The sequence below is a fragment of the Rhinatrema bivittatum genome, chromosome 1 (genome assembly GCF_901001135.1).
Source record: "Rhinatrema bivittatum chromosome 1, aRhiBiv1.1, whole genome shotgun sequence".
Taxonomy (NCBI): Eukaryota; Metazoa; Chordata; class Amphibia; order Gymnophiona; family Rhinatrematidae; genus Rhinatrema; species Rhinatrema bivittatum.
This window is the reverse complement of record NC_042615.1, coordinates 74,115,555-74,140,445: the sequence shown is the minus strand read 5'-3', so window position 1 is coordinate 74,140,445 and position 24,891 is coordinate 74,115,555. Positions and strand designations below refer to the sequence as shown.

Below are 24,891 nucleotides of genomic sequence, written 5' to 3'. Positions count from 1 at the left end.
ATGCCTGGAGGAAGAAAGCAGGAAGAGAAGCTTGCTGAGAGCCACGATAAAAACAAGAGCGGCTGACAGCTGCAAAGAAGGAGCAGAGTCTCAGGAGCAGAGCCACAGGAGAAAAGTGCCACGAAGTTCATCGACCAGACAGGACAACAAATTTAGCTGCGGCTGCTGCTCTGGGTTCTCCGGTTTTAGAGGGGCCGTGGCAGTGAATGCAAACATATGATTTTGGGTCAGCTGCGTGTTGCTATGTGGCTGGTTGCAAAACATGGCAGCAATGGCATGGAGGATGCTGCAAATTTGAGGCAATGTGAGGTACTGGGGATCTTATTCAAGCCCCCAGCATGTTGCAAGTTCAGGCTTGGGGTCCTTGCTGATGTCAGTGATGATGTCATAGAGAGGGCAGCCAAAGAAATGCTTGGAAGCATTTTTTAAATAAAAAATAAAATAAGCAATTTTAAAAATAAAGAGCAGTGTGATTTTGGTGAGGAGCTATAAGAGAGGCTCCCACTTAAGTTGCAGCACCTGGGAATTGCCCTGGCATACCCGGTGCCAAAGGGGGTAATCTCATCACAAAAATGAATACAACTTTAAATTTGGTGGTGGTGGTCAGGTAAGGGGATGCAGATAACCTGACCAACACCAGAATTTGGGCTTTATTATTTTTAAATATTGATCCCTTTTGGCTCAGGGGATCCCTGAGCCAAAAGTCATGTCATGATCATGACATGTCATGATCATGACATGACATGTCATGATCATGACATGTCATGATCATGACATGTCATGTCATGAATAAAGCTGGATAACTTCCCTTACAAATTTAATTTAGATAGAGGTGGTCACTAGAGGAGGACGTATAAAGTTTTGTTGGAACATTAGTTTTAAATGTTTTAATTTCTAAATGTTAAAAAAATAGTTATGGAAGAGGCTGGGACATGTTTTCCCAGGTGTAATTAGGTGTGTGACACCTAGGTGAGATGAGAATGGGGATGAGAGTGATTTTCAAGCATTGGGTTATTTTATTAGGGGTTTTAAGTGGTGGCTTATTATAGTTTAATTCAGTGAGTTTTACAATGGCAATTCAAAGTGATCGGACTGAAGTAAGAAACAAGGTCCATTAGTTCAAAAATTGGTCTAAGCTGAGAATTCGGAAACTATTACCATGGAGATACCATGACAACTCCACTTACTTGATGCTAGGTGCAAGCAAGCTCGGGGAATTATACCTAATTTTGGGCAAAGCACAGGAATGATCTTTTAATTATTGTAATTTAGGAAAGCTTTAACGATACCTAAATTTCTCTTTAGTCGTAATTAAATGTACCAGGGTGTTTTATTAGAGTTATGAAGTATTAAATAGTACATTTAAAAAGCACTGGAACTACATTACATGATACACTGAGATCATGACATGACTGTTAGAAAAAACAGTGTTAACCATTTAGAGCCTTCTGAGAGTCTGGAGCTGCACTGAGGGTCATCTGGAACTATAATGCTAGAGCCAGTGTTTAAGGCCTAGCATAAGTGGAACAACATTCAATTTAGTTAGGAAACACATAGGATTGTTTGTGAATGATTGAGATATAGCTTTTGAGTTTAAGAAACCTTTTAAAAAGGTAAGAAAACCAGTGCTAGTTAAAAATAAGAAACCGCCAAGCCATGTATTTGTTGGCATAATTAGAGGCTTAAATGAAAAAATAGAATGTAAATTAAAGTTATAATAATATTCAAACACTCAAGATTAAAGATAAAAGTTTGAGTTCTTTACAGAATAAAGCCCTTACATTACAGGCTTATCCATCCTGGAGATGAAGGACAAGGGAGTGAGTATAACTCAGAACAGGCTGCACTTATCCTGTAGATAAAGGACATTTAAGTAACTGTTGTCATAGTAATGTACTGGGTACATGAATGTTCAAAAATAATAAAGCCTGATAATCATTTACACATGAAAACGAAAAAGCTCTATAGAATATATAGAATAGTATTCCTGATTGTGAATACATTCATGAGAATACATTTGTTTTACTTTCAGCTCAATGAATACATTTGAAGAGCTGACACCTTATTAAGATTATTGTGAGAAATTAATATCAAGATAGAGTGAATTGATTAATGTATGTATGTGTGAATACTTAAGCAACATAATAATCTTCACTTACATTTCTTGCCAATAACAACATACACCAGCAGCATGCAATATTAGTTACATTAACCACAACTCCCTCTCAGTATTATAGTTAGGGACACTAATTATTCTTTATTTTGTATTATTAGTGTTACGAGTTCACTAAGGCGTCTAGACATACACTAAGTATACCTTGAGACTACGGAAGATAATTATGGGAAAGGGATTTAGTTATTTTTTTGAGTTTTTAAAGATGTTAGAGCTAAGATACTGAGTTCAAGAGCAGAGGAGCTACAGTCAACGCACACAAACAGTTCCTCCTCAGCATCGTGCTGAAAACCACCAAAGCTGCTCATCATCATTCTGGGTTCCAGATTCTGTGCCCATCAACTGCGAGCCCCGACTCCATCGCCAAGCAGCTGCGGTGAGGGAAAAATAGATAAGTGCACATCGACAAACAGAAAAACAATGTACAGTAACAGAAACAAAAATTGTGTAAAGAAAAGAATACACACACTAGAAACAAAAGTAGATATAGAAGAGTTAATACTTACCTGCATTAGAATTCATTGTCTCTGGAGATTCTTTGATTCCTGTAAAAGAATGGACACAAAGGATGAGTTCTTAATTGAAAATCTAGAAACATGACATAATAGAAAGAAATAAGACAGACAATGATAATCTAACACTTATCTGAAATAATTCTGTAACTTTTATGGGAACAAGATGTAGTTATTTTATTGTTCAAATTGCCTCTTCTGCTACATATATAAAAACATATTTTTAGTTTAAAGTATAAATGTATGTTATTTCATTGCAGTTTGTTAAACTGAAATATCAAGTGTTATATATATACCAATCACATTTACTTTTAAAACCATTTAATGTTACTTTTGGTGGCTCAAGGGATGGCCCCATGAGCCGCCACACTCATCTTAGACATTTGCTGACCTCTTCCCATGGTGTGGGTTCCACTAATAGATGAACACTATGAGAGCGGTGCACCGCCATGTTCTTGATCTTCCAAGAGGTTTTCCTATGCACACATGGAGTGCACCAAAACCTAAAGGGCTTGCAGTGGAAAAGTCCCTGCAGCATCTCTTGATGACATCAGCAGGCTCTCTCTATTTAAGACATCCCTGGCAACCCACCATCACCTCCGAAATGGATACCCTGCCTAGTGCACTGCCTGTTGCCCTTGCATTCAGCTGTTCATGTGCTTCTGTGTTTCTATGATCTTGTGTTCTGGTATCCTGTATCCAGCCTTGCTTTGCCCAGCCTGCCTCAGCCAGCCGTGCCCTGCCTAGCTGTCTCATCCAGTGTCTCTTTAAGAGTGTTCACCCATCCTTTGCCTGATCTTCTATACTGACCTCTTGCCTCCTACCTGACCCTATTTGCCTGCTGCCTGGACCCGATCTCTTGCTTGAACCTGTCTACACTTGCTTGCTGCCTGCCCCAACCCTCGGCCTGTTCCTGGTATCTCCAGTTTGCTGCCTGTCCTAAGCCTGGTGTGCCCTTGGACTCTTGCTCTTGCTACTATCCTAGGAACCCACCTAAGTCCTGCTGACCACCAGAACCCAAGGGTTCAATCTGCAGTGAAGGCGGCTGGTGTAAGTGAAGCTCCAAACTATCCTGCTTCAGGGCATGTTCATCAGTTGTTGGCATAGGCCTCATAAGATCACCTACGTGACTGCATCAACTACGCCGATGGTAGCGACCTCTTGCACTCAGACCGTCAGCTGCCAGTAATCAAAATGGCACCGATAGCCTTTGCCCATACTATGTCACAGGAGCTACCGGTGCCATTGGTCAGCCCCTGTCACATGGTAGGAGTACAAGATGGTGCCGATGGCCATGTGACAGGGGCTGACCAATGGCACTGGTAGCCCCTGTGACATAGTAGGTCAAAGGCTATCGGCGCCATTTTGAAACCAGCACCGAGGGTGTGAGTGCAGGGGATGGCTCCCGGACCCCCAGCTGGACCACCAGGGAGTTTTGGTAAGTCTTGGGGAGGTCAGGAAGGTGGGGAGTCGTAGTTAATTTAATTTTAGTGGGGAAACGAATCAAAATGGACATATTAATGGATCGGGGCGCCATACGGCCGAATACAACGTATCTGCCCCCCGACGAATCCGAATCCTGAATGCAACGTATGGTATCCCTCTGCACATCCCTTTTAAAGGCTCACTTCTGTGCCACTCCACCTGCTGGTTCAGCTCTGCATAATAAAACACCATTCATTAAATAATAAATGGTATGTTTATTATTTATTTTTCATTTTATTTAATTTATTGTGAATCGAGCTGAACCATGCCATCTGGTGAACTGCCTCTTAGAAAATCCTTCTAAGGGAAACTCCCAATTGGCTTTAAATACTTGAGACTGCTTACATGATCATGCAACAGGACAGTTCACCCACTTAGGTGATTTACATATAAATCACATTCCTCCACAAACCCAGACAATATACAACAAAAAATAAAACATCAATCCTTTAATCAAACAAGCATAACAAATTAATTAATATCTAAAACAGAAACACCCTACCAAAATATAATAATCATCAAATAACATCATTCAGCTTCTTAAAACACCACCCACTAATAAAAATCTTCTCAAACCAGTCATCTTAATACTTAGCTCAAAAAGCTGAATGATGACATAACCATGCTTTAATCTTCTTCTGAAACAAAAGGCAATCCATATCAAGAGGAAGAAAGTCCCAAATTTTTGAAGTCATGACTGAGAACATGTAATGTTAAGATCTTTCCCATTTTAACACATAATAGCCTCTGCTGAGAAGACTGAGAGATCAACAAAGAAGCATAATACCAAGGGATGTGCATTAGTTTTTAAAAAATGAAAAAAATGAAAATGCAATGAATGATGGCATATTCATTTTGAATCAAAAATAGCCTCCACTGAAAATTTTTGGCACTTTTTGTACTTGATGTATTAAAAATAACTCCAGCCTATGGTTGCCTAGTGCTGGGGCCTAGAACTGGGCCGAGCCTGGTACCATGGCCTAACCCAGGCCTGTGCCATGGTCTAGCAGTGGACCATGCCTGGTGCTGTAACCTAGCCCCAGGTTGGGATCGTTGTAAGCTAGCATCAGGCTGGGCCTAGTACCACGATCTAGCTCCAGGCTGGGCCCAGCATCAAGGTCCATTCCCAAGTTGGGCCTGGAACCAAGGACAAGCCTTTGTCCAGGTCTGGCACTGAGGCTTAGCTTTGGGCCAGGATCAGAGCCGAGGCCTAGTGCTGGAATGGGCCCAGTGCTGAGGCCCCCATCCCTGAGCCCCCCTAACCACCTAACTTTGAAAAGGTCATTGGTGTCAGTGGAGACTCTGCAGTGCCCTCTAACCCCAGGTCTGGCCAGTGCCAGTTTCCAAAATGGTGCCAACTAGCCTTTTTCCCTTTTCTTCTTTTCCCTGACCAGGCCTGGGACCAGGGGAATCTGGGCACTCCACTGATACCAATTTTTTTAAAGGTATGGGTGAAGGGGGTTCAGGGTTGGGAGCCACGTGGCCATCAAAGTTAATTTTGGGGTTGGGGGAGGGAGATCCCTTTCCTGGGTTACCTATTATTGGAAGGGTGGAACAGGGGATAGGGGGCAGATATTGGAGGTGAGTGGGTTTTAGATAAAGGGGGTGTCTGGACTGGGTGGTATTTGAAATCATGGGGAGGGATTTGGGACAGGAGGTGAACCATCACCGTAGAGTGCCCTTTATCTTTTTTTTTCATTTTATTTTGCAGGGCCTCCTTGAATGGTGGCCCTGGGCTGGACAAGATATCTAGTAAGACCCCCAGTTGCTATTTCTACCATTTTGTTTGGGGTGGGGGTGTCATATCGGGCCACATTTCCCTTTAATTCTAGCACTGGAGCTTAGGGACCCGAGAAGCCCCCTATACATGGTAGGAGCAATGGATGGCTGGCGCCATCTTGTGCTCCTACCATGTGACGGGGGCTGACCAATGGCACCGGTAGCCCCTGTGACATAGTAAGGTCAAAGGCTATCAGTGCCATTTTGAATACCAACAGTTGAGGGCGTGAGTGCAGGAGATGGCTCCCGGACCCCCCGCTGGACCACCAGGGTGTTTTGGTAAGTCTTGGGGGGGGTCAGGAGGGTGGGGGGTTGTAGTTAATTCAATTTTAGCTGGGAAACGAATAAGAATTAATGCATGAACGTATCGGGGGACCCCCTTGCCGAATGCAACGTATCTGCCCCTCGACGAATACGAATCCCGAATGTAACGTATGGCGTCCCTCTGCACATCCCTAATTTGCTTCATCGTTTTCAACTCTTTCCACAGAACCTACCCCTTAGCTGCTGCAGAAAACTAAAATATGGACCTGTGCCTTACACCTTCAACTTCCTGTTTTCTGACCTTCAGTAGTGTTTGTGGAGGTGACAGAAACAATTTGGGGGGGGGGGGGGGGGAGGAAGAGGTGCCTAGGGATGACAAAAACCTATCGTGCCCTAAATGTATTTAGAGTAAAGTTAGAAAAAGAGGGGAGATGTATCCTCTGGAGAGAGTTGTTGAACATTCAATTCAAAGGACCGTTAACCAAACTCCTCAATATTTTATACATTTTGGGGTAGATTTTAAGATGTGCGCACGCTTCCCGGTGTGTATACATGTTATACAATGTGCATGCACATGTTATAAAATCAGGGGTCGGCGCGTGCATGGTGCAAAATTGTGCACCATGCACGCGCCGAGCCCGCGCCAAGCCTGCGCCGAGCCGCACTGCCTTCCCCCTTTCTTTCCCCCCACCCCACCTTCCCTTCCCTTCCCCTACCTCCCCTGCCCTTTCCACCCTATCTTTTTCTTTTTTTAACTTCTGTTAACTTCTGAAGTAAGTTGTGCGAGCCGGCCAACTGCCGCCGCGTGATCCCCAGCACAACGGCAAATGTTTACTGTGTCGGAGGCCTCTGACCCCGCCCCATCCTGTCCCCGGACCACCCCTTTAGTAAAGTCCTGGGACTTAGACTCGTGTCAGGGCTTTACATATGTTGCTGGGCCTTTTGAAAATAGGCCTGGTGCATATAAGCCGATTTACGCCTGTAGAGCTTTTAAAATCCGGCCCTAAGAATGCAGATACATTCTAAAACAAGGTATTTTTGTCCTCCAAGACACAGTTTCAAGATTGTGTGCCCTCTCTGCCCCTTTGTTCTCACTATTCTCTCCTCTTATCCCCTGACCCCTTCTTTAAGCATAATCATACCACCCCTGCTCTGTTGTTTTTATTGGTTGATGAAAACTCATCCAAAGTACAGAACAGAATTGAGATCTCAGGAATGGGGCAAGGAGAAGGGAAGGGTGAGAGCACCAGGGATGGGAAAAGGAGAAGGAGAAATAAAGAGGTATGGGGAGGATGGGACGTGCAAAAAATGAGGGGAGGATAAGAGAGGAGGACTGGGAATCTGGGAAGGGGCAAGAGGAGGGAGAGGGAAGTAGGTTCAGTATTGAGGAAAGAAAATAGGAGGGAGATCCTAGGAGATAGGATTTGAGATCAAGGGTTTGATGGGGATCCAGAATATGGAGAGAAGAAAAAGGTTGGAAGTAGGGATGTGCATTTGTTTAAAACAAATAGATAAAATGCAATGAATGAAGCCATTTTCATTTCCAAATGAATGGAGAGTGCCCAAAAATTATGGTTTAATTTATTTATGCTTCCCATTCAACGTTATTGTTGCGTCCATTGGTCGCAGATGGCTGTGACCGCTCTGCCTCACCTCTCTTTTACCTGTCTCTGCCTCCATAAGGAAGTTGATTGCCTCCGGTGCTGAGTGCTGAGGCCCGCGGCATCTCCAGCACATCATGGGCATCCCAGTCCACCATGCTTCTTCCTGTGGCTTCCCTAGGCATGCGCGCATCTCACCTACGCTTATCAACACGTCATGCCGGGAACCTCGGGGGCGTCCCCACTGCATGACGTCAATAGCTCTGGGTATTTAAGTTTCTACCTCGCTCCCATTCATACGAATTAGTAAGGACTTCGCTTTGCTTCTCTGCCTGTTTCTAGCTGCTTACTTGGATTCATCGCTACCCTCCGGGGTACCTCATGCCACTAGAAGCTCTGGGCACCCGCTCCTCGGGAGCCTCTCGCTTCATCCACCCTTCAGGGCACCACTCTCTAACTTAGACAACCACTCCTCGGGGGTCTATCTTCTCTCTCAACAGGATTCCTCATCGCTACCAGGAACTCGCTCCTGAGGGCCTTGTCAGCTCAGGGTATCCTGCAACACGGACCTTGAGTCCCTTCCTCCATCCTGTTACCAAGGAAGACCTCTGCACTACTTCCTTTGTGAGTACCTCTACACTCCAGTTCTCTACTTCCACCCTACAGGTTCAGCTTATCCTGCTCAGTGGAACACTACTAACCTTGCTACATCTGGGTGAGATCTTCTACATCTGAAACTGTCTGAGTATGTTGGATTTCGCAGGACTGCAGTGCTGCATTATTCCTAAGCAAGTACCATCTACCTGCAGCAGTATAATAAAGGTTTTTCAACCTTCAGTGTCTGCTTTCTGAGTCTAGCCTATCGCTGTGGTTCCCCACGGGGCCCCTCCCCGTGGGAGGAGTCATCACCACTCCGACCAGGAGTCCACATTATGCCACAAACACAAGAGTTATGGCCCATTTAAAAGTGCTGCAATGAGACTAATAGGTATGGTAACCAAGAAATTCCTCTAAGATAATAGCCAGGAAAGAGTGGAGGTGGGAGAAGAGGGTAAATAGACAAGACAGAGGATCGATCAAGGTAAAGCTGTCTTACTCCACACAATACATCATAGGGGTCTTAATATAGTAAGACTTGCTGCTATACCCCACATTTCACACATTAGGAGTCCTGATGTCACTCTGCCTTGCTGTTATGCCCCTTATGAATGTCTTGTTACCACTCTGTCTAGTTTCCATGTCCCTGATGCTGCAATTAGGGTTGTTGCTGACACTCTGCTTCTTGCTATACCCCTTATTCTACTCCATTCCAGTATCAGGCTGTGAACTGAACCCCTCCTTTCCAGTATCAGGCTGTGAACTGAACCCCTCAGTCTGAGAGGATGTGACATGGTAGCCCATGCAGACTAAAGATATGTTGCACACAGAATTTAACTAATTCAGGCACAGATAGGAGTCCAGGAAGGGAAGTGAATTGTGCCATCTTGGAGAATCTATCCACAACTACCCATATAATGGGATTGCCACTAGAGAGGGGAATGTCACAAACAAAATCACATGTGTCCAGGGATCCATGGTGGCTGGCAGCAGTTGTAACATTTTATGTAAGGAAGACCTTATGTAATGCTTAATGCCAGTCTTCATCTGTGGCCACCCAAAGTATCACACGATTAATTCCAATGTCTAGGTAATGCCAAGATGACCAGATGGGTGGGAGTCATGCACCTACTCCATTACCTTTTGACATAGGTATCGGAGTACCACCATCTTGCCAAGAGGAACTGTAAAAGTGGTATTGACCACAATTTTGGCTGGGTCAATATTGTGCTGTGAGGTTTACAAGTTCCTCTCAGTACCAAATGACCAGGAGAGCACATCATTTCTAAAAGCATTACTAGGTACTCATAGGGTTAGATTTTCTAAATCTATGTGTGCACGTACTTTTGTTCGCGCACCAGGCACGAACAAAAGTACGTCGGATTTTATAAGATACGCGCATAGCAGCACGTATCTTATAAAATCCGGGGTCGGCGCATGCAAGGGGGTGCCTGTTCCCTCCGAGGCCGCTCCGAAATCGGAGCGGCCTTGGAGGGAACTTTCCTTCTACCCCCCCGCACCTTCCCCTCCCTTCCCCTACCTAACCCACCCCACCGGCCCTATCTAACCCTTCTCCCTACCTTTTGGCAAAGTTACGCTGGCCTCCTGCCCCGCCCCGAAATTCACGCCGCCCACCCGACATGCCGCCCCCCCGACATGCCCCCAACACGCCCCCAACACGCCCAAGTGAGAAACCTAGGAGTCATCATGGACGATCAACTAAACCTAAAGAGATTCGTCAATAACACTGCTAAGGAGGGTTTTTTTTAATTACAAGTCCTTAAGAACATAAGAACATAAGAAAATGCCATACTGGGTCAGACCAAGGGTCCATCAAGCCCAGCATCCTGTTTCCAACAGTGGCCAATCCAGGCCATAAGAACCTGGCAAGTACCCAAAAACTATTCCATGTAACCATTACTAATGGCAGTGGCTATAACGCTCGCAGCCGCCACCTTAACCCACGTGGTGGTCGTTCCTCCCTTCTTCCTCCCTATGTTTCATTGGCCACCATTATGCATCCCGCATCCTGTTTCCAACAGTGGCCAATCCAGGCCATAAGAACCTGGCAAGTACCCAAAAACTAAGTCTATTCCATGTAACCATTACTAATGGCAGTGGCTATTCTCTAAGTGAACTTAATAGCAGGTAATGGACTTCTCCTCCAAGAACTTATCCAATCCTTTTTTAAACATCTCAGACCACTACTGCACTTCCAAGACTACCGATCAGTACTCCAAGCAATCATCTTTGCTAAAATCGATTATTGCAATTCATTGCTAATCGGCATTCCAGCTATCACCCTCAAACCCCTTCAAATGCTGCAGAACGCCGCAGCCAGGATACTGACCAAGACTAACAGGAGAGATCATATCACCCCGATTTTGAAGGACCTACATTGGCTCCCAATAAAGTACAGAATCTTATTCAAAACACTATCAATCATTCACAAAAGCCTTCACAAGGGCATCCCTCTTGAATTCAACTCTCCACTTCAATTTCATCTCCCAACTAGACCGACAAGAACAGCTTATAAAAACACTCTCAGAACAACACACGTCAAAACTTCGCTAAGTAAACGTGCACTGTCTTACGCAGGACCATCAATTTGGAACTCCCTACCTTCATTGCTCCGTTCAGAACATTGCCCAATCAACTTCAAAAAGAGACTAAAAACCTGGCTATTCGAACAAGCGTTCCTATCAGGACAATAAAATACATCAACACCTACTCACTAGCAAATAGTCTACCTAAAGACCCTCAAACCAAGCTTAAAATATAAAATTTTATTATAAGATAATTTTCAGTTTTTTCTCCACCCTCCTTTATGCACTGTTATTATACCCATGTTAATTTACCCATGTACTAAGTTATTTTACCCATGTAATCTGCTTTCCAAGTTTATTACCCTGTTCTATGTAACTTGCAATTCCTTCATGCTTGTCGTTTTCAGTTACAATGTAAACCGAGATGATATGCAAATTCTGCATGAATCCCGGTATATAAAAATGTTAAATAAATAAATAAATAAGACCCAGTAGTTGGGTGGGAGGCGAGATCATGATGGGGATAAGGGATCTAGTAGTGCGTGTCCGGGGTAGTGTGAGAGATATTTCCCTGGTAAGGGTGCTGTGGTGGAGGATGGGAATCAGGTAGCCTTGTGTCATGTTCCCCTTGTGTTCAGGCTGGACTTATGCGTGAAACCCTTTTAAAATCTGTCCGATAATGTCCATCTCAAGTGTTAAAAACGATCTTCCACTCATCACCTTCTTGGATTTGGGTCAAAACCTTTTCCCCTGGAGATCCAACTTTGTGTATATTTGTGTGCCCCAGAAGTGGTCAAATAGCTCTGAGATCAAGGGAAGTGGATATTGATTTTTTTTTAGTAATCGAGTTAAGACAACGATAATCAATGCAGGGACGTAATGTCTTTATTTGAAACAAAAAATAATCTAACCCCTTAGGGTGATGAAGAGGGGATGAATAAAGCCTCAGTCTAGATTTTCCTTAATATATTTAGACATTACTTCTGTTCCGGGAGCAGAGAGCATATAAACTCAGCCTCTAGGTGAAAAGCCTGGGATGAGATCCATGATACAATCATAGGAGCAATGAAGCGGCAGGTCTTCCACTTGTTGTTTACTGTGGTAGCAGGCTTGAAAGTTCAGAGGTGACAGTCCAGGCCACAGGTACCACAGGAGAAACCTTGTTAATATATTGTGCATGACAATTAAGACCCCCATCTGGCAATTTGCATCATTGCCTAGTCGATGTGGGGCTGATGATTCAGGAACCACAGCAGGTCCAGAATGATGATGTTGAATGCCTTGGGTAAAATATAGCAGCTGATTTGTTTTACATGTAAGAACCTAGTCTGTAAGGTTAGTGTTACTGTTATCTTAGTTCTCTGTTCCAGCAGAGGAACTCCATAAATGGAGGATATTGAAAGCTGGCAATTCAAGGGAACTATGGGTATGTTATAGTGTTGAACCAGAGCATCATGAATTAAGCTACTTCCAGCATCAGTGTCCAGGAAGGCAAGAGCTTCAAAAAGGATGTCCTCACAAGACAGACATATCTGAACCGGTAGTTGTAGAGAGGTGCAAGGATGACTTAGGTGATCTCTCCCACCAGACTTAGATCTTTGAGTTTCCTATTTTGTTTGTGAAGCACCTTACAAGATGATCAGGGGCAACACAGTATAAGAAGAGGTTGAGTGTATGATGCCTCTGCTTCCCATTGTCTGAGATCCAAAAATGATCCACTTCCATGGGTTCTACTGGTGGCGAGCCTGACTCTAAAGGAAGATGATGCCAGGATCCTGAGAAACACAAAAAAGAGTAATCACATCACGCCCATCTTCTACAACCTCCATTGGCTTCCTATCAAATTCAGAATCCTTTACAAAGTCCTTACCATTATGCACAAAATCTTACACAATCTCTCCCCAAATTGATGTTACTATCCATCCGCGTACTCACACCTCAGTCAGACCAATTAGAAGAGCCTACCAAGGCACTCTATATGCCCCTCCAGCAAAAACATCCCTAAGGAAAAGAGCCCTATCCACTAGGGGTGTGCATTCGTTTTGAACTTATATGTAAAACGCTACTTTTTTTTTTTTACTTAAAAAAGTGATGAGGCGAAAACGATCGGATTTCCAACTTATTCAACATAGCTATGTTGAATACGTTGGAAATCGCGATCATTGATCCTAAATAAAAATTTAAACCCCTCACCCTCCTTAATCCCCCCCAAGACTTACCAAAACTCCCTGGTGGTACAGCGGGGAGTCAGGAAGCCATTCCTCTATTCCTTTGCGAGGAGCACATGACGTCCGCGTCACGTCGGAGTGACGCGGCCGTCATGTGGTCCACCGCGGTTCCGCTCCCGGACCCCTCGTTGGACACAAACGGAACTTTTGGCCAGCTTGGGGAGGTCAGGAGGCCCCCCCAAGCTGGCCAAAAGTTCCGTTTGTGTCCAACGAGGGGTCTGGGAGCGGAACCAGCTTGGGGGGGTCAGGAGCATGTGACGGCCGCGTCACTCCGACGTGACGCGGCTGTCACGTGGTCCACCGCGGTCAGGAGGCCCCCCCCAAGCTGGCCAAAAGTTCCGTTTGTGGCTATTGGCTGGCACCATCTTGTGCTCCTACCATGTGACAGGGGCTGACCAATGGCACCGGTAGCCCCTGTGACATAGTAGGTCAAAGGCTATCGGTGCCATTTTGATGTGAGGCAGGCCGGACAGCTCGATGGCTCGGAGGGAGAAATCGTTCACGGGACCCTGCTGGACCACCAGGGATGTTAGTAAGTCTTGGGGAGGGATTGGGATGGTGGTGGTGGGGGGGGGGGGGTTGGGTTGTATTATACTAAATTTTAATGCTTGGGGTGGTGTTTTATTTAAAAAAATAAAATGTGTCCCTCCCCCCATACAAACCCGAAAAACAAATTTTTCTCATAGTTTGGGGAAAATCCATTTTGGGGGGCAGAGCCCCCGAACCACGACGAATTAGGCAATTTCATTGAAATTGCCTAATTCGTCATAAACGAATGCACATCTCTACTGCTTATAGGATCCACATCATACCTTGGAGGCAGAGGTAAGTGGAGCATCGATGTAGCAGGTCAATATGCAGGTGCTAGAGTAGGGACCAGAGCCGGGCATACCACTATACCCTGAAAATAGCCAGACATGGTGTTCAGCTGATACTGCAGCTGTTGAAGCTGGTGTGCTAGGCTGGCAATGGCGGAGGAGGAGGCGGGGGCGGGGGTGGGGGGTGGAATTTGAATCTGCCGAGCTCATAGCCTCAGCAACCTGTAAGAGATAGAATGTGTGTGAGCCCTTAGTGCTGTGGTGTAGTTGATGCAACCTTGAGGGTGAGCCCCTGAGGTCTACACTGGCAGCTGGCAAATAAGCCCTGTAGTTGGAAAGTCTGAAGCTTCACCTTTACCAGATGTCTCCTCCACAGGGGCGAGACCTTGGAATCTGGTGGCAAGCAGGACTTAGAGGGGTCCCTAGGGCAGAGATGGTAGTTAGTGTCCAGTGACACACCAGAGCCCAAGGAGACAGCAGGCTTATGGAAGTAAGAGGAGGGCCAAGGTTGGGGCAGGTTGTGAACAAGAATTGTAGAGTCCAGGCAAATAATCAGGTCCAGGCAGGCAATCGTGGTCAGCTCCAAGCAAGAGGTTAAGATCCAGAGCTACAAGCTGAGAGTGGATGTGGACACACAAAAGACACTGAAGATAATCCCCCTGTCATCTCTCTAATGATGTCTCTCAGCCCCTCTTTCCCTGCACTGCAATAAGCCATCTCTCATGTCTTCCTCTCCAACTCTGCACCACAGTGACCTCCTCTCATCCCCAGCACATACCTCTGTCACATCCACTAATCTGGGTCAGCAGGAGGAGCAGTGCAGCAGAAGTGCCTCCGGTGACATTCTCCTCCCCTGCCATGTGAGGCCCAACTCCTGCTTTGAACTGCATAGCACTACAGAGTCTCACTTAGTTCAAAGCAATAATCTTGTCCCATGTGGCAGAGGAGGAGGACTCAGCACGGCACAATTATTGATCTCCTCCTACCAGCCCAGGTCAGCAGTAATGACAGGTATTGCCAAGGAGAATGAGAATCAGGGAAGGTGGCCAGCAGGATTAAGGTAGAGGGAGAAAGTATGGGGTGATGAAGGTTTCAGCCCTCCACACAGACCGCATTGGGAATGGGAATAGAAGAGGGTGGAACCAGAAGCCAGAACTGCTGTTAGATACCTATGAGAGTAGGGGCTCAGACCCTCAGGAGCCTGTCCTGAAATTTTGAGAATTAAACTCAACAATCATGATAAGCCACTACTACCCTCTTCCTTTGCCCCCTAGCTCCAAGAATGATCCTATAAAATATAGATCCCCTGTCTTACAATGTATACCAACCATGCAAACAAACACTCTGCACTAGAAAAGCCTAGGGGATACACCATTGTGTTTGATTCTTTTTTCATGATCAGCAACATGCTGACAGATTATCAAGCCAATTCTGGAACAAACAGCAGAAAGCTGCTGAATTAGATTCAGGAATGCTGTGAATCAGGAAATCTTCAGCTGATCTGTTGTCCTCAGATTTTTTCCACCTTAGACTAGTCTAAAAACTCATCTTTTTGAGACTGCTTTTAAACCCTAAACACTTCTGTATATTAAATACATGTTGCGCCGGAGGTGGATCCTTGGGCCGAGGTGGGGTTGATGTTACCCTTAGGAGGGATCCTATGGGTCCCCACCATTGGCAGGCAGAGAGGGTTGACAGACGAAGGCCAGCTAGCACTTCACCAATACCAGCCCTCTTTTCCTGCGGGTTGAGTCTTTGGGTGCCGGGGCCGGCTGGGCTTAGGTGGCCTCCGTCAGTGGTCATCGATGGGTGGATCGAGGTGAGCCCAGAGGCAGCAACTAGTATAGGTATGTCTATACTGGATGAGACAGAGTCCCGGAGATGTCATCATCTGGGGCCACAGCCAGGTTCCCGCCGCGGGCCCTATTAAAGGATCAGCTGCGCTCACCTAGGGAGGGGCACGGCTCTGGTCAGAATGGCATCTCTCCGCAGGCCACATGGAGAGGCCTGACGTGGAACATCAGGAACTGTAGCATAACAGGAGGCCTCAGGGGCGGCCTGAGGACAGAGCCAGTGATTCACTGCCGCCAGAGATGAGGGATCAGGTGCTGTATCACTTTGAAAGAGGTAAGGTCTGCCGCAGCCGGCGCACATAACAATACATTTACGATAAACTTGTTGGTCAAGCATGCATGTCTTAACTATATTGTAAACTCCTTGGAGTAGGAAATGTCTTTTATATATGCTAGTAGCACCTTAAAAATGGTAAAAACTAGTAATTGAAATATTAGTAGTAGTTCAAGTAGTAGTCAGTCTAATGTGCTTATTGGCAATCTAGGCTTGCTTAGTATATAACAGTTAAAAGACAGAATGGGAAAGATTACATAGCCCACACACATTCCAGCTATTGCCCTCACCAGACTTTGTTTTCCCATAAAGAATTAACTTGCATAACACTGAGTATTGAAATTAAACCTATATGTCTCGGTTCGTATATGATTCAGCATGGTTTTGTCAGTGACCTATGGATCAAGTTGGGTTCAGAGTTCATCATAATCCAAGTTTTGTTATGCTGTGGTTTAGAAGCAAATGGAATTTTTTTTTTTTATCATGAAGCAAAACTTGCTTTTTTTCCCCTTCTAATTTCTAATCTCATATGAACCCTCTGTTACCTCTGCCCTCAGAAATGTTCATTATCTTCTCTCCTTGAATGTTTGAACACTTCAGAATATATCAACAATAGCCTCATGATGACCTTCCATATTCCAGGAAGTGAAGTTGTCACCTCATTGACCTCTTAATTCTTTCTTCTTTCATATAAGTAGGGACTTCTTTTGCCCAAGAAAGGAGGAAGAATCTGTGCAAAAAGAGAAAAGATCTTAGACACAATTACTTCTGATTGCTTCTCTGCTAGGGTTTGATGAGTATAATATTGTAGTCTGTTTCTGCCTACACTTTCTAAGGGGGTGAGAGGGAATCATGTCCTGTGCCAAAGCTGGAGTTGTTCATTTGGAGGGAGTGGATAATGGTGTCTGATTTATTACATTTCATGGTGCCATCATGATATTATGTTCCTACAGTCTAGATAGTCAAGGAAGCAGAGTTGCCTGTTGGAAGACAGGCAACTCTTCCATCATACTCCCAAAACTGGACTACTGCAACTCCCTCCTTCTAGGCCTACCAGCATGCACCACAAAACCACTTCAGATGGTCCTTAATGCCTCAGCAAGAATCCTCTCAAATGCCAAAAAAAGAGATCATATTACACCAATCCTTCTTCATCTCCACTGGCTACCAATTAAATTCAGGATCCAATTCAAATCCTTAATGATGATACATAAAGCCTTGTACAACATAGCGCCTCTCAAGCTAACATTCCAAATTCAACTCACACATCCATGAAACCGACCAGAAGCGCTTATCAGAACAGACTAATCACCCAACCAGCTAAATCCGCGCTGAGAAAACGCGCCCTATCCACAGCAGGCCCTTCACTCTGGAACTCACTTCCCACAGACCTTCGCCTTGAACCATGCCACTCCACATTTAAAAATAAACTTAAGACTTGGTTATTTAAACAAGCATTCCCGCAGAGCTAAGAGCAGGTAGAAAGTCAGTCACTTATCATCCGTTTACCCCAGCATATTTCACATAACTTGTTATCTTATTTACTGTTATTTTTCATGGATGTTTACTGTTAGTTACTTATTTATTTCTATTTATTTCTATTTTATTTATGTATTTTTTGTTATTATCTATTTATTATCACTTCTTAATTGTTAACATTATTATTTATATTTCCCTGTTATTTGGATTAACCATGTTTATTGTAAGCCTCTAACTTGAAGCGATATTTACTGTTCATTGTAAACCGGGGTGATATGTATATTATACAGGAACCTCCAGTATATAAATCCGTTAAATAAATAAATACATAAATAAGACTTGATCAGAAAATATCTAAGGGATATTTCAATGGTGATGATTCAGACTTTCCTTCATAGGGTGATGAATGCTCTGAACCTGAAGTTCACATTTCCCATGAAATTTAATCCAGCAATGATGGGGAAGAGTTGGTGGTGCCAGCAGCCCAGATGTCAAGTCCTCAAGTGGTACAGAGATGAGGAGCATCCTATGGACAGCATGGTAGAGGCATTCATAGAGCTTCACAGTCCAGGGAACCAACGCCACCATCTCCTGAGTACATCCTGGATGCTACCACCAAAAGAAGCAGAAAAGGCAGATTGTGGTAAAAAAGCTTTACAGTAGGTATATAGCAAAATGGCACTCAAAGGCATTATGCAAGAACTAGATTGACAACCATGAGTAAATTAAAGGACAATATTTGAGAAATTATTGTTCTATTTATGTCTGACAATATTTTGCAAATGACTGTGAGAGGAACAAACAAGAAGGTAAAGTTTAAGTTCAGGGAGTTGAATAAAAGTCATCCTGATAAAATAAAAGCATGGAAGCAGCTAGATGATACTGAACTGAAGGCATACATAGGCCTCCCCTTATTCAGTGGCTTATTCCATGGAGGCCATGAACCTTAAAAGATTTGAGGTGTTTTCACTGTGTATGAACACCTGACCTACCAGGACACCATCAGGAGAAAAGAGGCTAATATTCCAAATGAAGTGCAGTATGATTCCACAAGAAAGAAATTTTCATCCTTCTTTTCTTTTGATGGGGCTCTCACTTTAGTGTCCTAAGTGCCCAGGAAGTCTAAAGCACTAATAACCACCGCTATTATTAGCAACGGTAACATGGAAGAGACTTAGTTTTTGGGTACTTGCCAGGTTCTTATGGCCTGGATTGGCCACTGTTGGAAACAGGATGCTGGGCTTGATGGACCCTTGGTCTGACCTAGTATGGCATGTTCTTATGTACAAGAAACTAAAACTACAAATTACAATATCATAGAACAAATCATTGATCAAAGCTCAAATGGGAACAATAAAAGCCAATTGTTTTAAAAACATAATAGTCTGTTGCCATTTTTACATTTCAACTTGTAACAAAGACCTACAACTACCTCATTCCACACATACCATCTAGACAAGATTTGGTCTGTTTTAAATTAATTGCTGCATTTGTGCCTTTGAAACATTTGTAAAGGTTTAGATTTTTCATTTCAGCAAATAGTGTACAATATTTACAAACAGAATACTTACTAGGGATGTGAATCGTTTTTCAACGATTAAAATTATCGTCCGATAATGTTTATATCGTCTTAAATCGTTATAGAACACGATACAATAGAAATTCTAACGATTTATCGTTAAAAATCGTTAAATCGTGTTAGTGCGCACTAACTCCCCGTTAGTGCGCACTAACTCGAGTTAGTGCGCACTAACTGAAAATGATACAAATAAACACTTTCCAGGTCACTGAAGGTCAGTTAGGAATGAATATGTGTTCCTATTGGCTGGCTGCCCTCTTATCTATTGATATTACCAAGGTTACCACTGAGGTGATGGTTGGGGGGATGGGAAATGGAACTGGAAACTAACGAACACCAACAGAAAATGAAACAAAGTGTTCACACTTCCCAGGTCAGTAAAGGTCACTTAGGAATGAATATGTATGTATGTATTCCTATTGGCTGGCTGTGCTCTTATCTATTGATGTTACCAATATGGTTGGGGGGATGTGAAATGGAAACAGTTGGAAGCTTGACAAAAAAAGTAATGTAATGATCAGCACTCACGTGACTAGAACTTGTTTGTTTATTATTTTTGTTAGCAGGCACCTGAAATGCTAGTGCATGTTGAATTTGCCAATCACTGTGCATTTTAGAAAGGTGGTCCTGGCTGGAACTGTACACAGTTCAAATATATGTAATTGATTGTTGGTAAGTGTATTTTTTAAGTAGCCACACTGGCACCAGTATGTTTACTTTTCCTCCTACTTAACTCACTAGCTCAGCTTTGTAAGAAGGGCTTCTCTGCTTGTGTGTTGTTTTTGTTTGGTGTGAGGAGAGCAGAAACATCAGATCTTTATTCAATCTACTACAGTCATCTCTTACAGTGCCCTATCCCTATTAATACCAGGAGTGTTGTGATCTTCCTGCACACAGTGCCCTAACCCTGATACCAGTCTGAGACAGCTCCCTCCCTGCATTACTAGTGAGAGGCTGGCTTCACAGACAGGGGGGAGCTGCCTGACCCTCACTCCTGACTTCCCCCATGTCCCAGCTAGTGAATGGTGTGTGGGTGAGGGGGGGGGGGAGGATGGTGAAGTCTGAGACAGCTCCCTCCCTGCATTACTAGTGAGAGGCTGGCTTCACAGACAGGGGGGAGCTGCCTGACCCTCACTCCTGACTTCCCCCATGTCCCAGCTAGTGAATGGTGTGTGGGTGAGGGGGAGGGAGGATGGTGAAGTCTGAGACAGCTCCCTCCCTGCATTACTAGTGAGAGGCTGGCTTCGCAGACAGGGGGGAGCTGCCTGACCCTCACTCCTGACTTCCCCCATGTCCCAGCTAGTGAATGGTGTGTGGGTGAGGGGGGGGGGGGAGGATGGTGAAGTCTGAGACAGCTCCCTCCCTGCATTACTAGTGAGAGGCTGGCTTCACAGACAGGGGGGAGCTGCCTGACCCTCACTCCTGACTTCCCCCATGTCCCAGCTAGTGAATGGTGTGTGGGTGAGGGGGGGGGAGGATGGTGAAGTCTGAGACAGCTCCCTCCCTGCATTACTAGTGAGAGGCTGGCTTCGCAGACAGGGGGGAGCTGCCTGACCCTCACTCCTCCGGGGTATTGTGATCTTCCTGCACACAGTGCCCTATCCCTGATACCAGGGGTGTTGTGATCTTCCTGCATGCAGTGCCCTATCCCTATTAATACCAGGAGTGTTGTGATCTTCCTGCATGCAGTGCCCTATCCCTATTAATACCAGGAGTGTTGTGATCTTCCTGCATGCAGTGCCCTATCCCTGATATCGGGATGTGTGCAAGAAGATCACAACACCCCCGGTATCAGGAATAGGGCACTGTGTGCAGGAAGATCACAACACCCCCAGTATCAGGAATAGGGCACTGTGTGCAGGAAGATCACAACACCCCTGGTATTAGGGATAGGGCACTGTGTGCAGGAAGATCACAACACTCCTGGTATTAATAGGGATAGGGCACTGTGTGCAGGAAGATCACAATACCCCTGGTATCAGGGTTAGGGCACAAGTTCTAGTCACATTGACTGATCACATTACTTGTTTTGTCAAGCTACCAACTGTTTCCATTTCCCATCCCCCATATACTGTCAGTAGGAAACTTGGTAACATGAATAAATAAGAGGGCAGCCAATAGGAATACATATTCATTCCTAAACTGACCTTAACTGACCTGAAAAGTGTCAAATTGTATCATTTTCAGTTAGTGCGCACTAACTCCCAGTTAGTGCGCACTAACTCCCGTTAGTGCGCACTAACTCGAGTTAGTGCGCACTAATCGGAAAAAACGATTTTTAACGATTTTTTAACTAAAAAATCGTGCCTAAGACGATTTTCTTGCCCTGCCACACGATTTCTATCGTTAAGACGATATGGAAAACGATTCACATCCCTAATACTTACTACTGCTAAGAAATGTTAAAAAAAAAAATGCCACCCACCTCCATTCCCATCATTCTGTTAACTCTTCCAGAACCCTACAAGGGGCATGCGCGAACCCAAACACTCCTACCCCATTGATTCTGACATAAAAATGGCATCATTTAAACAAGCCTTTCCAGAAGCTCACTGATTCAACATAGCAATCATTACTGTACATTCAGCACAATGTAAATAATTGCTCCTCTTGCTGTTGAGTTACTTATGCTTTGTTCTTCCTCTTCCCCCAGTTCCAGCACCCCTGTTTTATTGTAACTTCTGCTTCTCTTCGCTTTGTTAATATCTAAGATTATTGTACCCCGTTCCATGTAAACCGACATGATATGATTGTATCATGAATGCCGGTATAGAAAAGCATCAAATAAATAAATAAATAAATAAATAAATCATTCTCAGGGTCAACCGGCATCAAGTTCTTTTAGAGCAATAAAGTAATATTTGGCCATAAATCATCAATACAGCTGTAAATCTTGACATATGACTGTATTGCTTTATGGCTGTATTTCTTTACATAATGCACTTCAGAAACATTCAGTGGACCACTTAACTTTTGGAAAATCATGTAATTTTCTCTGCGGAATGAATCTCCTTTTCATAACAATAATGGACCTTCATAATACCCTTGTGTGAGGCTAAATTTCAAAATGAGCTTTCTTTGCCAGGGTCATTTAAAATCTCTGGTCCAAATAGTATACTTTTTAAAAAAATACATTTTAAATTATTGCAAGTAAAATCTTTAAATTACTCTCCTTATAAAGCAAATCACTGCCCTGTATGATCTTGTTTCACACTCTTCTTCAGGGGATTTCTCGTGTATTATACTTTGGCAAATTTCCCAGAAAATTATCTACAATATAATATACACAAAAGAGGGATAGCATCTGTGGCACTTTTTTTTTTAAGGTACTTCTATTAGGAATGGCAGTACCAACTGTGGAGATTTTCAAGATTTCCCTCTAATTTGCTCCACAAAAAAATAGATACATTTGTTGCAGTACATTGTTACCACTTTTTAAAAAATGTGCCTACTTGTGGAAGACCACACTTCAAGCAAACTCTCAGTGTGTGTTCCTAAATTCATTATATACAGCAAGACATATAGGGGCAGATTTTAAAAGCCCTACGTGCATAAATCCAGCTGGATTTACATGCGCAGGGTGATTACGCGCGCCGAGCCTATTTTGCATAGGCCCGGCGATACGCACAAGTCCCGGGACACACGTATGTCCAGCAGCCTTCGTGGGGCCGCTAGGCTGGGGGATTGCGCACCGGCACTTGGCCCCCAGAGGCAGGCGCAACTTGTAAAACAAAAGTGAGGGGGGGTTTAGGTAGGGCTGGGGAGTGGGTTAGGTAGGGGAAGGGAGGGGAAGGTGGGGGTGTAGAAGGAAAGTTCCCTCTGAGGCCGCTCCAATTTCGGAGCCACCTCGGAGGGAATGGGGAAAGCCATCGGGGCTTCCCTAGGGCTCGGCGCACACAAGGTGCACAAGTGGGCACCCCCTTGCGTGCACTGACCCCGGATTTTATAACATGCGTGCACATGCGCACACATGTTATAAAATCGGGCTTACGTTTGTGCGCACCGGGTTGCACGCAGAAATGTATGCCCGCGCATACCTCTTAAAATCCAGCCCATATATTTTAAAATACAGAGTCAGCATGATTCAGCAACACGTCTTATGTCATTATGAGTCAACAGGTCAGCATGGCCTAAGTTCTAATAACTATCTACAACTATCTACATGTATAGCACATGTTAGAAAGGATCATACTTAACTATATCTATTTCTACCAATTACAATTATCCTTTATCTTGTCCATGGAGCCAAAAAGTTTAACCATACAATCTTGAGCAAATTTGTTTACATATCTTTTATTCTCATTAGAAACCAAAATAGTAGCTTTTAACTTTGATCATAGCAGGCATAGTAAAAGTTATTAAAGAATATTATAAGCCAAATTGGTCTATATTGGACAGGGAGATACAATAAAACTCTTGATCTTATAACAACCATTGTGGATGCACAGGACTCACAAATGTATAGGCTTAAAAAAAATTAAAAGCACACCTACAAACCTGATCAGTGTTACTGATGGCAGCTTACCAGTGATCTAGCTCTATTTTGCTAGGTTCTGACTATAAATTGATGAAACCGGCAAAAGGCTGGCAACCCTCAACTTCTTATGTATGGCACAGGTGCATTAAGGAAAAACAGAATGCTTTTCAGCATACATTAGATATCACAAGTGAAACAAAAAATAAATAATTAAAGCTAAGAGTAAGCAAAATGGATCAACAATACTTTATGTGATTTTCAAGGAAGGATTATTTCAGACTCAAAGTATAATGAGAAATACAAGTAAACTTACTGAGCATTAAAGCTGCATAAAGCATAAGATGATACATCAGGGGGAGAAGCTCCTCAAAAAATAATATTTAAATGTTCAAATAAGAAGCGACAAAAGGCACAAAAAATGGTCATTTCATGACAATTGTCTGTCACCGATGGGGAGCATCCCCAGCCAAAATGTCAAGACTAAACAAAGGGCTTATGACAAGAATAGTGAATTATCAATGGGACTGTCCATCAAAGGCAGAAAAATGCCTCAGTTTTAATGCTAGCAGAGATCAGGTAAAAAGAAAAATCCAGGCATTGATGATATACAGAAAAAATACCAGAGATAGATTTATAAATACTAAAAATACTGGGAACAAAATGTTTCAGAAGAAAACAGACCAGTCTATATGGTAATTTAAACCTCGCAGTGATATGGTATTCAAAATATGAATCCAGTGTTGTTCATGCTGTCAAAAGATGGGAAAAATGTTCCCCTTGGGAAGAAGGTGAACATACCTCCAAAATGAAGAACTGTAGATCTTATATCGCATATCGGGCATCCTGCCAATGTTTGATCAGAGGTGCGTTTTCATGATTTAAGTGTAAACATGAACAGTGCTCATAGATATGTGTACATATACTTCATACGGTCTACCCAATATAAAAAAGGAGGTATGGGGGAGAGGAACAAGATAGCCAACCATTGAGATGCACGCTGAGAAGCTTTCTTGCACCTTTGCCTTTTTGATCTTTTTTCTCTTCGCAGCTATGCCTCATACTAAGCGCAAAACAAAATTAAGTGAGAACATAGCTAGTTCTCCTTTAGCCGGTCTGGAGCAGCCAAGAATCAAGGAGCTTTTCAGTATGATGCTAGTTCGCCTTCATGGTGCGGTGGCAGCTATGGAGGAGGCTGTTAGGCGGAGTCCCCCTCCATTGGCCGACGA

General features: G+C 43.9%; 1 long non-coding RNA gene across 1 annotated transcript; it reads right to left on the bottom strand.

Annotated features, from left to right (window-relative positions):
• Window positions 1-767: 767 nt before the first annotated feature.
• LOC115079995 lies at window positions 768-17,163 on the bottom strand. Its single transcript, XR_003853479.1, has 3 exons — window positions 16,676-17,163; window positions 2,680-2,718; window positions 768-2,544 (listed from the first exon to the last, which is right to left on the bottom strand). It is a non-coding gene; the product is annotated as an uncharacterized LOC115079995 (long non-coding RNA).
• Between the last annotated feature and the right edge of the window lie 7,728 nt (window positions 17,164-24,891).